This window comes from Choloepus didactylus, chromosome 8 (genome assembly GCF_015220235.1).
Source record: "Choloepus didactylus isolate mChoDid1 chromosome 8, mChoDid1.pri, whole genome shotgun sequence".
Taxonomy (NCBI): domain Eukaryota; kingdom Metazoa; phylum Chordata; class Mammalia; order Pilosa; family Megalonychidae; genus Choloepus; species Choloepus didactylus.
Window position 1 is genome coordinate 105,717,791 of NC_051314.1, and position 16,535 is coordinate 105,734,325.

At 38.8% G+C, this 16,535-nt stretch overlaps 1 protein-coding gene across 1 annotated transcript in view; it reads right to left on the bottom strand.

Moving 5' to 3' along the window:
• STK38L (serine/threonine kinase 38 like) overlaps nt 1-16,077 on the bottom strand; it is a 150,699-nt gene extending 134,622 nt beyond the window's left edge. The window contains exon 1 of the mRNA XM_037845515.1: nt 16,025-16,077. The gene's annotated coding sequence lies outside the window, so the exon portion shown is untranslated. The remainder of the gene's footprint in view (nt 1-16,024) is intronic.
• Between the last annotated feature and the right edge of the window lie 458 nt (nt 16,078-16,535).

Here is a 16,535-nt window from a genome sequence, read left to right on the forward strand (position 1 = left end):
GACTGGTTGCACAAAGATCTTTCCAAAGAACTCAGATCTTAAAGACAAACATAAAAGATTGGAGAGACATATAACACAGATGACCTTAAAAGAAACAGCAAGATGATTTGGGGAAGTAAAGTGGTCACAATGAGCTGAACTTAAGAAAACCATTAAGTTCTACAAAAGGGACTTTTGAATTTATGTTTGGAAGAGAAAGTTTAAGAAAGGTCTGGGTGTGCTGATTAAAGTAAATGGTGTGGCAGTATACAACAGGAAAAAAAAAAGGAAAACTTCCACTTCTATTTTGCTTTTTAAAATCTTATACATGAATACCACTTTACAGTTTACAAAGGCCTTTTACATTATTTCTACTTTACAACATCCTGGAGAGGTAGGTATCATCCCTCTTTTATAAGGGAGAACTCCCAGTATAGTGTGTATTCCACCACTGGATTCTTGCCTCTCTTCTCAGCCTAGGAGATTGACAGCCAAAACTGGAGTGTTGGAATGAAAAAACCAAACCCCAAGACAGGCAAGGGACCATAAGAAAGCTGCTCCCAATGTGCTGTAAATCTTCTGACATAGCCAGTTACATGCCACACACCAGCATATGAATTTTTCTGAATGCTATTAGTACTCTAAGAGAATTAAGAAGACCAGAGAGCTTTGCTTCGAGACAGGAGACAAACTGCCCTATCTTTCAAAATAAGGAAAGAACATGAACATTACAAAACAACATGAACATTATAAAATATTAACTAAGTTATAATCAACCTAGGAAAATTCTAGAACAGATTATAAAATGGTTCGTTTGTAAACAGACAAAAAGAGGTGATCTCCCAAGAATCAGCATGAGTCAAGAGGAACAAGTCTTGCCAACTAACTTGGCAGAGCCACTAGACTAATCTATGTGACTCCCTGTAAAGCATTTAAAAAGCTCTATTCTCCAGTTCTTTGGAGAAAGAAAGCTGAAGAAAAATGGTTGAATAAAAGGTGTATTTATAACTTATTAAATAACATTAAACTCAAAATGCTCATAAATAAACTCTACAAGACTCACTGGGCTTAGGCAATGCAGTAACCAATGATCTGGGTAATGCTTTTACTGCAACCTGGAAAGAATAATGGAAAGTGTAAAACAGCAGAGTCAGAATCCAAAACAATTTTAATGGGACAGAAGATTAACTTTAATAAATAAAATTTAACAGGAAAAGGTAAAGACTCACACTTGGGTTTTTAAAAAATCAAAGTATAAATTATGATAAACTGTTATACGCATAAAGAACAAAGGATTTGTTGCATAAGGTCAGGAAGCAGGAAGGTGAATGCCATACCGTATCCTACATCTGGGCAAATTTCCAACTTGGCAACACTTCACAGTCAGAACAAAGGGGCAAAGTAAAATGCCCTCAGAATATGAAAATTAAGTCATGTTCTAGGAGTAATACTAGCGTGAATGAAATGCAGTGGTGCAAATTAGCCATCAACATAAGTAATTCCCTAAGAAAAAGTGTAACTGAAAATATCCGAAAACCCAAGTCCAATCAAAGTGAGCAGTATGTAGTTTCTGGGGAGCAGGACTGCAATACGAATTGAGAAAGCTGAAAACTTGCCAATTGTGTTTTTTTTCTAGCTAAAGAACAGACTGTGTTCACGAAGAGGGTTACATTAATCTGGGCTGGAGGAAGGGAGAGCAGGAGTTTAACAAACAAGATTTTGCCTGCATGCCCCCAACACTGTCCGGAGAGAGAGTGAGCTGACAATACCCAGAGCAGAGCAAGGCAGGTGCATCCTCATAAAGAGGCTCTTTCAGGTTATCCTGGCTTAATGACACTCCCATTAAGATTACCATTCTGATTAGAATGACTGGTTTCCCATGGAGATTTTCCTACAGCCCTGAAAGTTTGCTGACCAAATGACGCAAGTTTCCATTCTACCCACAGTTATATTAAAAATTCATTAATTGGCATTCTTATTTTTACGTCAGTCCCTTGTTCACTTGCTAAGTATTAGCAACTTCCCATAATCCTGAGTATCCGAAGAAAAAAATTCACATTTATGACCTGGAAAAGTGATGTCCATACCATACATGTGATAATCCATATCCAGGTACAGGTACTACACACCTGGTGAAGCTCTGCATCTCTTTATGACAATCCTATTTTATCTAAAAGTGAACTATACATTTTAAGAGAGTAAGCTAATGAAATACAACACATACACAGGAGAGCAGCCAGGAAGGTAAAAGGTCTGGAATTCAAGATGTCTGAACAAGTTAAAAGAAGATGCTCGGTCTGAAACAGGGAAAATATGAGACGGTTCTCTTCAAATCTTGATCTTGTGGTGATACAAAATTATGTCCAGTCCTGTGGTAAGAACCAACTGAAAGTTGCATAAGAACTTTCCAATTAACATTGCTCGATTCCTGGCACATAGTAAAATGCTCAATAAACTTCGGCATATAGTAAATGCTCAGCATGTGTTATTTATTATTTTGGCTTTGGATATTAAAAAAAAAAAAAAGTCATGAAAGAGATGTGCAGAAGAAGTTGTGGGAAAGCAAGGAGGGACACCTAACCCTGATAGGAAGGATGAGGTCAGGAAGGCCTCCCTGAAAGAGGAGATGCTGAAGCGGAGTATTAAGGATGCATAGGAATTACCCAAAAAGTGTGGGAAAAGGCATTCCAGAAAGTAGCATGTGTGAAGGTAAGAGAAAAGCTAGTGGCCCAGTATAGCTGGAAAAGTGAATAGAGGAACTAATGACAGATAAGGCTAGGTAACCAGTAAGGTCATTAAAAAGGGCCTCACTTGCCATGCTAAGGAGTCTAAAGAAGGCTACAGGGCATCAGTGGAAATTTTAAGCTTGGGACCTGGACAATTGGATTTATATTTTAGGTAAACCCTTTTGACAGCCAGATGGAGGCTAGAAATGAAAGTGTGAAAGACTGGTAGCATTAAAATGGCTGCTTCAGTAATTCAGAACCTGAATTAAGATACTGGCACTGGAGAAAGAGCAAAGATAAATGGAGTTCAAGAGATAGTAAAGAAGACTTAAGAAATGACTAGACATGAGTGATAAGCCAGAAGGAGTCGTCAAGGATGATTTCCAGATGCACAGCTTGGGCAACCAAATAGGAAACAATGTCATGCATTGGGAAAGGTAAGAAGAACAAGGAAAGTCTGAGAAGGGGGAAGATAAGGTCAGCTCCTGGCAAGTGAATCCAACTTGCCCATGGAACACACAAAAGTGATATCAAGGAGACACACGGACAATGAAGTCTCAAGTTCAGGAGAGAGGTCTGAGAAAGTTATACAAATTTCCAAGTCAAAAAAAAAAAAAAACCAAAAACTTAAAGGATAAAAAAATTCAAAGTCATCATCACAAAGTGGTCACTGAAGACATCAAAGCATATGAGATCACTCAGATAGAATGTACAGATTAAGAAGAGGATTGGGGACAGAAGGTTAGAGAACATACATTTAAGGAAATGATAGTTAGCTACCTTGTGATCGCTAGTTCCTTGCCTTTAGGCAAGAAATTTAAATACTTAGGCAAAGACTAAACATCCACTTGTTGGGGATGATGTAGAGGGAATTCATAGCCGAGAACTGAACCAGATGACCTTTAAAGCCTCTTTCAACTCTGAAAATGAGTCAAAGACTTCAACTTAATCCAGTATTTACTACAATCACTATTACTAAAACCACAGATAGTTTTATTCTTTGGCTTCACTAGTTCAGTGAGGAAAAAACATTCTGAAAAAGAAGTTTTTTGTTTGATGTTATTATTTTCTGAAAGGGAAGGAGTACTTGGTTGACCTGGACAGAAAAGAGCAGGCTCTGGATCTAATTTCTTACCCTATTTTTCCCTCTTGTGGGTCCATTTATATTCTTGGTAAGTATGAAAATGCATTTCAGTTTTGCTACTAGTAAAAACTGAAACACATGTTGCTGCTTATTCTTCCCTTCCCTTTCTGCCACCTTCTGCCTGACTGGGGCTATCCATAAACTGTGGGTTTAAATCTTAAATCTTTTACATTTCAGAAATGTGTCTATAATTTTCACTAATATTAAAAGTGTGTTGGTTCCTATTTCCCTTTCTGCTCAATTTTTAAAACAAAGGGACACCAGTACACAGGTAGAACTTTTTACTAAATCCAGAACTATCTGATTAAAACAAACAAATACCTGTTTTGGCATAACACCACACCCAGTGTATTTTTAGACAAGAGTACTGGCAGTTAACTTAATCCTAAAATATGGCACTGGTCCCACCAAGTGGCACCTGGAACAGGTGTTAGAGGTGCTCTGACCTCTTTTAACCATGGGCACCTTTTCTCCTATCCCCACTCTATGCCTCTCTCGCCATTCTGCAAGCCTTCTTTTTCTTCTCCTGTTCTTGTCTTTCACTTTCTTCCTGATAGTGCTCATAAACTTTAATTATTACCACCAATGGCACTAAAGCTAATACAGCTGCCAACCCTGGCTTAGAAATACAATGGATATAATTCTAATTGGAGTCTACTATTAACTTTTTGGTTATCCTTAGAAAACAACCATAGTGTTTCAGTGGCCCGATACACAGGACAGAGAAAATAAATAACCACTGTAGAAAGTAAACCTATGTGAAAAAGAAACCTGTAGTGCTTTTTACCTCTAAAAAGAGCTAAAAATCATGATTTCTCATTCAGAATCATGATTTACAGATGCAGGTCTCTGAACAACAAAAAAGGGGGACAAACTAGAGACAATGTTTAGTGCCATTTCAAGTTTAGAGTAATTAACTTGCGTAATTTTAAAATAAAATAAGAGTTAGAGCAGAGAAGATGGAAAGAAAAATCAAGGCCAGAACCAGAGTAAAAGGACTTCAGCCTCAGTATTATAGTTCTGAGAAATTTTTAAGGGTCCCATTAAACCTTATGGAAGAGATAAATAATTGCGTTCCTACCACAATCCCATCCCCCTCAAGGCCAGTGCTCTTGAAACTATACCTTGATGTTGTCCTACTTATGGAACAACGCTGATGGCTCTAGGCATTCATCAAAGAAAGGGTTTTCAGTGAATTTCTTTCTTTATCTCTGTAACTGCTGGTATCATTACTTTTTCTGTTTAATTTCACAAAATAGGAGCAAGAGGGTATTTATCACTGGCAGCACACTTTCAGGCTGGGAGTGGGAAGCACAGCAGAGGTGCTTCTACTAAGCTGTATGAAGCAACAGACACACTTCCTTAGAAGAGCACAAGGCTAAAACTGGATGAGATAAACATAAAAAGAGTATGGCAAATAAAAAATCACTTTATTAAGACAAGATCATTTATCCTATCCAGGCTTGTGTCTCAACACTAAAACAATCCATGTTCTTTGTGCTTCCTAAACATGCTTGGGTCTCTTACATCTCTATGCTATAAAGCCCTCCCACTGCTTGTTGGCCTGAAAAACTCCTACTCACCCTTCAAATCTAAGTGCAAACACTACCACTACTAGGAATGCTTCTCTGATTCTCCCAAGCAGGGGCTCTTCTCACTGCTCCTTCATTATAGCAGCGATGCCCCACTGCAATTATTATTTCTATGACTGTGAGTGTAGCTCAGCACTCGCCTGCCTGCTCTCTGAGAGCACCATGCCTTTCCATTTCTGCATCTCCTGGTGCACAGCACGCACCTCACAGGTAATTTGCAGAATCAAAGAACTGCCTACATCTCAATGTGAAAGGGCATCATCCATTCATCCAAGTCCCTTTCAATCCCACTACTGTACAGTAGTTCAGAAATTCATTATCTTTCTCCTAGATTATTTAAGTTAATCTTTTCAATGACCTTCCCATTTCTGGTCTCTTCCCCCCAATCCACCCCCAAATGCATTACTGCTACAGTAATCTTACTAAAGTACAGCTTTAATAAAATTTACCATGCTGGGCAGCATACTCAATGCATAGAATGAAAAGCTGCAAAATGGCCTGTTCTCTGAGCTCAAAGGGCTCAAATTCAACAGAGTAGTAAGATAGGTAAATAATTAACAGACAATTTATTGGGTACTATAGAGATATTCCTACTTCATGCTAATCCCTCTGCCTGGCATGCCCTTCACTCTTAAATGGTCAATTCATATTTCCTTTCATACAGGAAGCTTTCCTGATCTCTCCAGCCCGAAGTCATTGCTCCTTCTTCTGCTCCCACAGTGCCCTGCCACTATCATATCACTTGCTGTTGAATTACAGCTATTTGTACCCATACATCATGTCTCTTATTGGATTGAACCTTCTCAAACGGCGGGCAAACTCATCCTACTCATCTCTATTGTGCTATGGTACCTAACATAGTAATTTGCAAATAGATGATAGATGTTAAATTATGATATTAACTTCACTAAAATGTTATGAGTATGTGATTCCTTTAGGACTTGCCAGTATTAAGAATATCAATGGGCCAAATCCATGCAATTCAGACTAAAATTTTTCCACTCTAGCCACCAAAATAGAAAAATTATATCCTATTTTGCTAGATTATAGTCAACATATGGAAAATATCCTCAACCAGATTTGAAAGATGTACCCAAATGAAATGCTCTCTATTATAAAAACACAACAAAGGACCATTTCCCAGTACTACACACCAGACAACCAGCCTCTGTGCCGACAAATACAGAAAAGTCATGAAGGGCAAACATTGTGTGGTGGTTCCCAAATGGGGCAATGGGTAAATGCTTACCTAAGTAAAAATTTCCACAGCTTAGTAAAATGTAAATCTAATAACACAAGATGCTGGTACAAGATAATATTTCAAAAGTGGATCTTTAAATAAGCTCCCTGAACTCTCAATACAACTTTTCAGAATTGAATACTTGCAGCTTATCCATTCCGTGAGGTTCATATTCAATTTCCTGCAGCAGTGCCACTATAAAATACCTCATCAAGCCATTGTTAGCATCCCCAATTCTTTAATTTCACTTTTTATATCAGACTCTTCCCCTCTCCCTCCAATTCTATCACAGTTATTTCAGTAAGAATGCAGGCACTTGATTGCAGGATGAGGTGGACAGCAACTTAACTACTTAAAACTGTCATTCACCTGAATCACAAGAATTGAGAAGGCCTTTTCACAGATCAGGATTAAAAATGCAGCACTGGGGGGGCGGGGCAAGATGGCGGACTGGTGAGCTGTATGTTTTAGTTACTCCTCCAGGAAAGTAGGTAGAAAGCCAGGAACTGCGTGGACTGGACACCACAGAGCAATCTGACTTTGGGCATACTTCATACAACACTCATGAAAACGTGGAACTACTGAGATCAGCGAAATCTGTAAGTTTTTGCGGCCAGGGGACCCACGCCCCTCCCTGCCAGGCTCAGTCCCGTGGGAGGAGGGGCTGTCAGCTCCGGGAAGGAGAAGGGAGAACTGCAGTGGCAGCCCTTATCGGAAACTCATTCTACTGATCCAAACTCCAACCATAGATAGACTGAGACCAGACACCAGAGAATCTGAGAGCAGCCAGCCCAGCAGAGAGGAGACAGGCATAGAAAAAAACAACACGAAAAACTCCAAAATAAAAGCGGAGGATTTTTGGAGTTCTGGTGAACATAGAAAGGGGAAGGGCAGAGCTCAGGCCCTGAGGCTCATATGCAAATCCCGAAGAAAAGCTGATCTCTCTGCCCTGTGGACCTTTCCTTAATGGCCCTAATTGCTTTGTCTCTTAGCATTTCAATAAACCATTAGATCTCTGAGGAGGGCACTTTTTTTTAATCCTTTTTTCTTTTTCTAAAACAATTACTCTAAGAAGCCCAATACAGAAAGCTTCAAACACTTGCAATTTGGGCAGGTCAAGTCAAGAGCAGAACTAAGAGAGCTCTGAGACAAAAGGCAATAATCCAGTGGCTGAGAAAATTCACTAAACACCACAACTTACCAAGAAAAGGGGGGTGTCCGCTCACAGCCATCATCCTGGTGGACAGGAAACACTCCTGCCCATCGCCAGCCCCATAGCCCAGAGCTGCCCCAGACAACCCAGTGTGACGGAAGTGCTTCAAATAACAGGTACACACCACAAAACTGGGCGTGGACATTAGCCTTCCCTGCAACCTCAGCTGATTGTCCCAGAGTTGGGAAGGTGGAGCAGTGTGAATTAACAAAGCCCCATTCAGCCATCATTTCAGCAGACTGGGAGCCTCCCTACACAGCCCAGCAGCCCAGAACTGCCCTGGGGGGACGGCACTCACCTGTGACATAGCACAGTCATCCCTCAACAGAGGACCCGGGGTGCACGGCCTGGAAGAGGGGCCCACTTGCAAGTCTCAGGAGCCATACGCCAATACCAAGGACTTGTGGGTCAGTGGCAGAGACAAACTGTGGCAGGACTGAACTGAAGGATTAGACTATTGCAGCAGCTTTAAAACTCTAGGATCACCAGGGAGATTTGATTCTTAGGGCCACCCCCCCTCCCTGACTGCCCAGAAACATGCCCCATATACAGGGCAGGCAACACCAACTACACACGCAAGCTTGGTACACCAATTGGAACCCAAAAGACTCACTCCCCCACTCACCAAAAAGGCTAAGCACGGGAGAACTGGCTTGTGGAGAACAGGTGGCTCGTGGACGCCACCTGCTGGTTAGTTAGAGAAAGTGTACTCCACGAAGCTGTAGATCTGATAAATTAGAGATAAGGACTTCAATTGATCTACAAATCCTCAAAGAACCGTATCAAGTTCAGCAAATGCCACGAGGCCAAAAACAACAGAAAATTATAAAGCATATGAAAAAAACAGACGATATGGATAACCCAAGCCCAAGCACCCAAATCAAAAGGTCAGAAGAGACACAGCACCTAGAGCAGCTACTCAAAGAACTAAAGATGAACAATGAGACCATAGTACGGGATACAAAGGATATCAAGAAGACCCTAGAAGAGCATAAAGAAGACATTGCAAGACTAAATAAAATAATGGATGATCTTATGGAAATTAAAGAAACTGTTGACCAAATTAAAAAGATTCTGGACACTCATAGTACAAGACTAGAGGAAGTTGAACAACGAATCAGTGACCTGGAAGATGACAGAATGGAAAATGAAAGCATAAAAGAAAGAATGGGGAAAAAAATTGAAAAAATCGAAATGGACCTCAGGGATATGATAGATGATATGAAACGTCCAAATATAAGACTCATTGGTGTCCCAGAAGGGGAAGAAAAGGGTAAAGGTCCAGGAAGGGTATTCAAAGAAATTGTTGGGGAAAACTTCCCAAATCTTCTAAACAACATAAATACACAAATCATAAATGCTCAGAGAACTCCAAATAGAATAAATCCAAATAAACCCACTCCGAGACATATACTGATCACACTGTCAAACACAGAAGAGAAGGAGCAAGTTCTGAAAGCAGTAAGAGAAAAGCAATTCACCACATACAAAGAAAACAGCATAAGACTAAGTAGTGACTACTCAGCAGCCACCATGGAGGTGAGAAGGCAGTGGCACGATATATTTAAAATTCTGAGTGAGAAAAATTTCCAGCCAAGAATACTTTATCCAGCAAAGCTCTCCTTCAAATTTGAGGGAGAGCTTAAATTTTTCACAGACAAACAAATGCTGAGAGAATTTGCTAACAAGAGACCTGCCCTACTGGAGATACTAAAGGGAGCCCTACAGACAGAGAAACAAAGAAAGGACAGAGAGACTTGGAGAAAGCTTCAGTACTAAAGAGATTCGGTATGGGTACAATAAAGGATATTAATAGAGAGAGGGGAAAAATATGACAAACATAAACAGAAGGATAAGATGGCTGATTCAAGAAATGCCTTCACGGTTATAACGTTGAATGTAAATGGATTAAACTACCCAATTAAAAGATATAGATTCGCAGAATGGATCAAAAAAAATGAACCATCAATATGTTGCATACAAGAGACTCATCTGAGACACAGGGACACAAAGAAACTGAAAGTGAAAGGATGGAAAAAAATATTTCATGCAAGCTACAGCCAAAAGAAAGCAGGTGTAGCAATATTAATCTCAGAAAAAATAGACTTCAAATGTAGGGATGTTTTGAGAGACAAAGAAGGCCACTACATATTAATAAAAGTGGCAATTCAGCAAGAAGAAATAACAATCGTAAATGTCTATGCACCCAATCAAGGTGCCACAAAATACATGAGAGAAACACTGGCAAAACTAAAGGAAGCAATTGATGTTTCCACAATAATTGCGGGAGACTTCAACACATCACTCTCTCCTATAGATAGATCAACCAGACAGAAGACCAATAAGGAAATTGAAAACCTAAACAATCTGATAAATGAATTAGATTTAACAGACATCTACAGGACATTACATCCCAAATCTCCAGGATACACATACTTTTCTAGTGCTCACGGAACTTTCTCCAGAATAGATCATATGTTGGGACATAAAACAAGCCTCAATAAATTTAAAAAGATTGAAATTATTCAAAGCACATTCTCTGACCACAATGGAATACAATTAGAAGTCAATAACCATCAGAGACTTAGAAAATTCACAAATACCTGGAGGTTAAACAACACACTCCTAAACAATCAGTGGGTTAAAGAAGAAACGGCAATAGAAATTGCTAAATATATAGAGACGAATGAAAATGAGAACACAACATACCAAAACCTATGGGATGCAGCAAAAGCAGTGCTGAGGGGGAAATTTATAGCACTAAATGCATATATTAAAAAGGAAGAAAGAGCCAAAATCAAAGAACTAATGGATCAACTGAAGAAGTTAGAAAATGAACAGCAAACCAATACTAAACCAAGTACAAGAAAAGAAATAACAAGGATTAAAGCAGAAATAAATGACACAGAGAACAAAAAAACAATAGAGAGGATAAGTATCACCAAAAGTTGGTTCTTTGAGAAGATCAACAAGATTGACAAGCCCCTAGCTAGACTGACAAAATCAAAAAGAGAGAAGACCCATATAAACAAAATAATGAATGAAAAAGGTGACATAACTGCAGATCCTGAAGAAATTAAAAAAATTATAAGAGGATACTATGAACAACTGTATGGCAACAAACTGGATAATGTAGAGGAAATGGACAATTTCCTGGAAACATATGAACAACCTAGACTCACCAGAGAAGAAATAGAAGACCTCAACCAACCCATCACAAGCAAAGAGATCCAATCAGTCATCAAAAATCTTCCCACAAACAAATGCCCAGGGCCAGATGGCTTCACAGGGGAAATCTACCAAATTTTCCAAAAAGAACTGACACCAATCTTACTCAAACTCTTTCAAAACATTGAAGAAAATGGAACACTACCTAACTCATTTTATGAAGCTAACATCAATCTAATACCAAAACCAGGCAAAGATGCTACAAAAAAGGAAAACTACCGGCCAATCTCCCTAATGAATATAGATGCAAAAATCCTCAACAAAATACTTGCAAATCGAATCCAAAGACACATTAAAAATATCATACACCATGACCAAGTGGGGTTCATTCCAGGCATGCAAGGATGGTTCAACATAAGAAAATCAATCAATGTATTACAACACATTAACAACTCAAAAGGGAAAAATCAATTAATCATCTCAATAGATGCCGAAAAAGCATTTGACAAAATCCAACATGCGTTTTTGATAAAAACACTTCAAAAGGTAGGAACTGAAGGAAATTTCCTCAACATGATAAAGAGCATATATGAAAAACCCACAGCCAGCATAGTACTCAATGGTGAGAGACTGAAAGCCTTCCCTCTAAGATCAGGAACAAGACAAGGATGCCCGCTGTCACCACTGTTATTCAACGTTGTGCTGGAAGTGCTAGCCAGGGCAATCCGGCAAGACAAAGAAATAAAAGGCATCCAAATTGGAAAAGAAGAAGTAAAACTGTCATTGTTTGCAGATGATATGATCTTATATCTAGAAAACCCTGAGAAATAGATGATACAGCTACTAGAGCTAATAAACAAATTTAGCAAAGTAGCGGGATACAAGATTAATGCACATAAGTCAGTAATGTTTCTATATGCTAGAAATGAACAAACGGAAGAGACACTCAAGAAAAAGATACCATTTTCAATAGCAACTAAAAAAATCAAGTACCTAGGAATAAACTTAACCAAAGATGTAAAAGACCTATACAAAGAAAACTACATAACTCTACTAAAAGAAATAGAAGGGGACCTTAAAAGATGGAAAAATATTCCGTGTTCATGGATAGGAAGGTTAAATGTCATTAAGATGTCAATTCTACCCAAACTCATCTACAGATTCAATGCAATCCCAATCAAAATTCCAACAACCTACTTTGCAGACTTGGAAAAGCTAGTTATCAAATTTATTTGGAAAGGGAAGATGCCTCGAATTGCTAAAGACACTCTAAAAAAGAAAAACAAAGTGGCAGGACTTACACTCCCTGACTTTGAAGATTATAAAGCCACAGTTGCCAAAACAGCATGGTACTGGCACAAAGATAGACATATAGATCAATGGAATCGAATTGAGAATTCAGAGATAGACCCTCAGATCTATGGCCGACTGATCTTTGATAAGGCCCCCAAAGTCACTGAACTGAGTCATAATGGTCTTTTCAACAAATGGGGCTGGGAGAGTTGGATATCCATATCCAAAAGAATGAAAGAGGACCCCTACCTCACACCCTACACAAAAATTAACTCAAAATGGACGAAAGATCTCAATATAAAAGAAAGTACCATAAAACTCCTAGAAGATAATGTAGGAAAACATCTTCAAGACCTTGTACTAGGCGGCCACTTCCTAGACTTTACACCCAAAGCACAAGCAACAAAAGAGAAAATAGATAAATGGGAACTCCTCAAGCTTAGAAGTTTTTGCACCTCAAAGGAATTTCTCAAAAAGGTAAAGAGGCAGCCAACTCAATGGGAAAAAATTTTTGGAAACCATGTATCTGACAAAAGACTGATATCTTGCATATATAAAGAAATCCTACAACTCAATGACAATAGTACAGACGGCCCAATTATAAAATGGGCAAAAGATATGAAAAGACAGTTCTCTGAAGAGGAAATACAAATGGCCAAGAAACACATGAAAAATGTTCAGCTTCACTAGCTATTAGAGAGATGCAAATTAAGACCCCAATGAGATACCATCTAACACCGATTAGAATGGCTGCCATTAAACAAACAGGAAACTACAAATGCTGGAGGGGATGTGGAGAAATTGGAACTCTGATTCATTGTTGGTGGGACTGTATAATGGTTCAGCCACTCTGGAAGTCAGTCTGGCAGTTCCTTAGAAAACTAGATAATAGAGTTACCATTCGATCCAGCGATTGCACTTCTCGGTATATACCCGGAAGATCGGAAAGCAGTGACACGAACAGATATCTGCACGCCAATGTTCATAGCAGCATTATTCACAATTGCCAAGAGATGGAAACAACCCAAATGTCCTTCAACAGATGAGTGGATAAATAAAACATGGTATATACACACGATGGAATACTACGCGGCAGTAAGAAGGAACGATCTCGTGAAACATATGACAACATGGATGAACCTTGAAGACATAATGTTGAGCAAAATAAGCCAGGCACAAAGAGAGAAATATTATATGCTACCACTAATGTGAACTTTGAAAAATGTAAAACAAATGGTTTATAATGTAGAATGTAGGGGAACTAGCAGTAGAGAGCAATTAAGGAAGGGGGAACAATAATCCAAGAAGAACAGATAAGCTATTTAACATTCTGGGGATGCCCCGGAATGACTATGATCTGTTAATTTCTGATGGATATAGTCGGAACAAGTTCACAGAAATGTTGCTATATTATGTAACTTTCTTGGGGTAAAGTAGGAACATGTTGGAAGTTAAGCAGTTATCTTAGGTTAGTTGTGTTTTTCTTACTCCCTTGTTATGGTCTCTTTGAAATGTTCTTTTATTGTATGTTTGTTTTCTTTTTAACTTTTTTTTTCATACAGTCGATTTAAAAAAGAAGGGAAAGTTAAAAAAAAAAAAAAAGAAAACCAAGGAAACAAAAAGAGGTAGTGTCCCCTTGAGGAGCCTGTGGAGAATGCAGGGGTATTCGCCTACCCCACCTCGATGGTTGCTAACATGACCACAGACATAGGGGACTGGTGGTTTGATGGGTTGAACCCTCTACCATAGGTTTTACCCTTGGGACGACGGTTGCTGCAAAGGAGAGGCTAGGCCTCCCTATGGTTGTGCCTAAGAGCCTCCTCCCAAATGCCTCTTTGTTGCTCAGATGTGGCCCTCTCTCTCTGGCTAAGCCAACTTGAAAGGTGAAATCACTGCCCTCCCCCCTACGTGGGATCAGACACCCAGGGGAGTGCATCTCCCTGGCAACATGGAATATGACTCCCGGGGAGGAATGTAGACCTGGCATCGTGGGACGGACAACATCTTCTTGACCAAAAGGGGGATGTGAAAGGAAATGAAATAAGCTTCAGTGGCAGAGACATTCCAAAAGGAGCCGCGAGGTCACTCTGGTGGGCACTCTTACGCACACTTTAGACAACCCTTTTTAGGTTCTAAAGAATTGGGGTAGCTGGTGGTGGATACCTGAAACTATCAAACTACAACCCAGAACCCATGAATCTCGAAGACAGTTGTATAAAAATGTAGCTTATGAGGGGTGACAATGGGATTGGGAAAGCCATAAGGACCACACTCCACTTTGTCTAGTTTATGGATGGATGAGTAGAAAAAAGGGGAAGGAAACAAACAGACAAAGGTACCCAGTGTTCTTTTTTACTTCAATTGCTCTTTTTCACTCTAATTATTATTCTTGTTATTTTTGTGTGTGTGCTAATGAAGGTGTCAGGGATTGATTTAGGTGATGAATGTACAACTATGTAATGATACTGTAAACAATCGAAAGTACGATTTGTTTTGTATGACTGCGTGGTATGTGAATATATCTCAATAAAATGAAGAAAAAAAAATGCAGCACTAACTTTCCAGCTTTTCAATTCCCACAAAAAACAAAGCTCAAGGCTCAAAACTGTCACACCTTTTACGAAAACACAGGAACTCTAATGATATTTATCTGCTCCTAATTGGTTTGATTGGAGTCAGAACATTTGATTATATCATTTGTTTCAGCATTAAAACTGCTAAAGGCAAGAACTGTGTCAAATTATTTTGTCAGAGTCCTTAGTAAACACTCTGCCTGTAGTAGCTTTTAGTCTACCAGGCAGCCCACTGTGTTGAACAAGGTATTTATGGTGGAGTCAAAAAACCCAAGTTTAAGTTCAGGCTACGCCTCTTATTTGAGATTTCAGACAAGTCACTTAACCTGAGTTCCTCTTTCTTCATCTGTAAAATGGGTATAATAATAATCTCCTCATTGTATCCTTACTGCCTACACCACATGGTTTCTCTGAGGATTAAGTGAGAAAATACATAAAAATGCTTTATAAAACCATAAAGCAAAATAAAAATATACAATGTTACCAGTATTATTCTTACAATAAGATCTCTCCAAGCTCAAGTTCCCCTCTATAGGAAATCAGAATATAGCTGAATTATTTCTGTATACTTTTCCCAGGAAAATCTATTTGATATGCATAACTGTAACAACTCCTAAAGGGGAAATTACCAAGAAAGGAGGTGGGGGAAAGGGGAAGAAAACAGGTGGGACTAGAAGAGTGAGGTAAATTAAATAGCAGAAGAGAAGTTTTTTGTTCTAAAATAAAGGAATATAAAAGAAAGCAAACCTGTACTTTAGGGATCAAATTCTAATTCCACCACTTACTATCTATCTGTGTGACCCTGGACAGGACATTTCACCTCTCAAGGCTTCAGTTTCCTCATTTGTAAGTAGAGATAATAACTTATAGTGTTGTTGTGAGGATTAAACGAGATATATAAATATACATCTACACACACACTGCATTTAGTCCTATGTCTGACACATAATAAGTGATAAGTAAAAAGTTGATAAAATAATTAGAATGGTACACTGATGGGTGACATTTATACAGTTATCATGAAAAAAGCTAAACAAAGTTTAAGAAATACAGATTTCACAAAGCCTTTTACATATTAGACTTGTAGATTACTTACTGTGTGTCTCCAGGACCGCTAAGGACTCTTGAGAAATGGAGTCAAAATGTCCAAATCATAAAAGCAGAATAGCAATGACTGTATGGAGAGAAAACCAGAACAAAACACACACACACGCACACACACACACACACACACACACAAAGTGCTCATTAATATGTATACAGAAGCTTCTCTGTTTGCAAACTTTCAATTTCCTAAACTTTCATAGAGTGAAAGCTAGGTTTCAGAGCAAAAGTACAGCAACTCTGCTTGCCAAAAATAGATGATATTAGCAATCATGCACAGTCATTTTAATTTCTGCCATCTTGTTTTTTATTCTGGAAAAATGTTTTGCCATCTGTGGTTGATTTTTAAATGTTAAACATCATTAACTTTATCATATTCAGTAACTGCAAAAGCAGTAAAAGTATTCTAAGAATTGGGAATGAAAGGGATAGAATCCCCTCCTGAATCAGACGTAGAGATAGCAAATAACTTGTTTTCTCAAACAATGGATACCGCCTGTTCA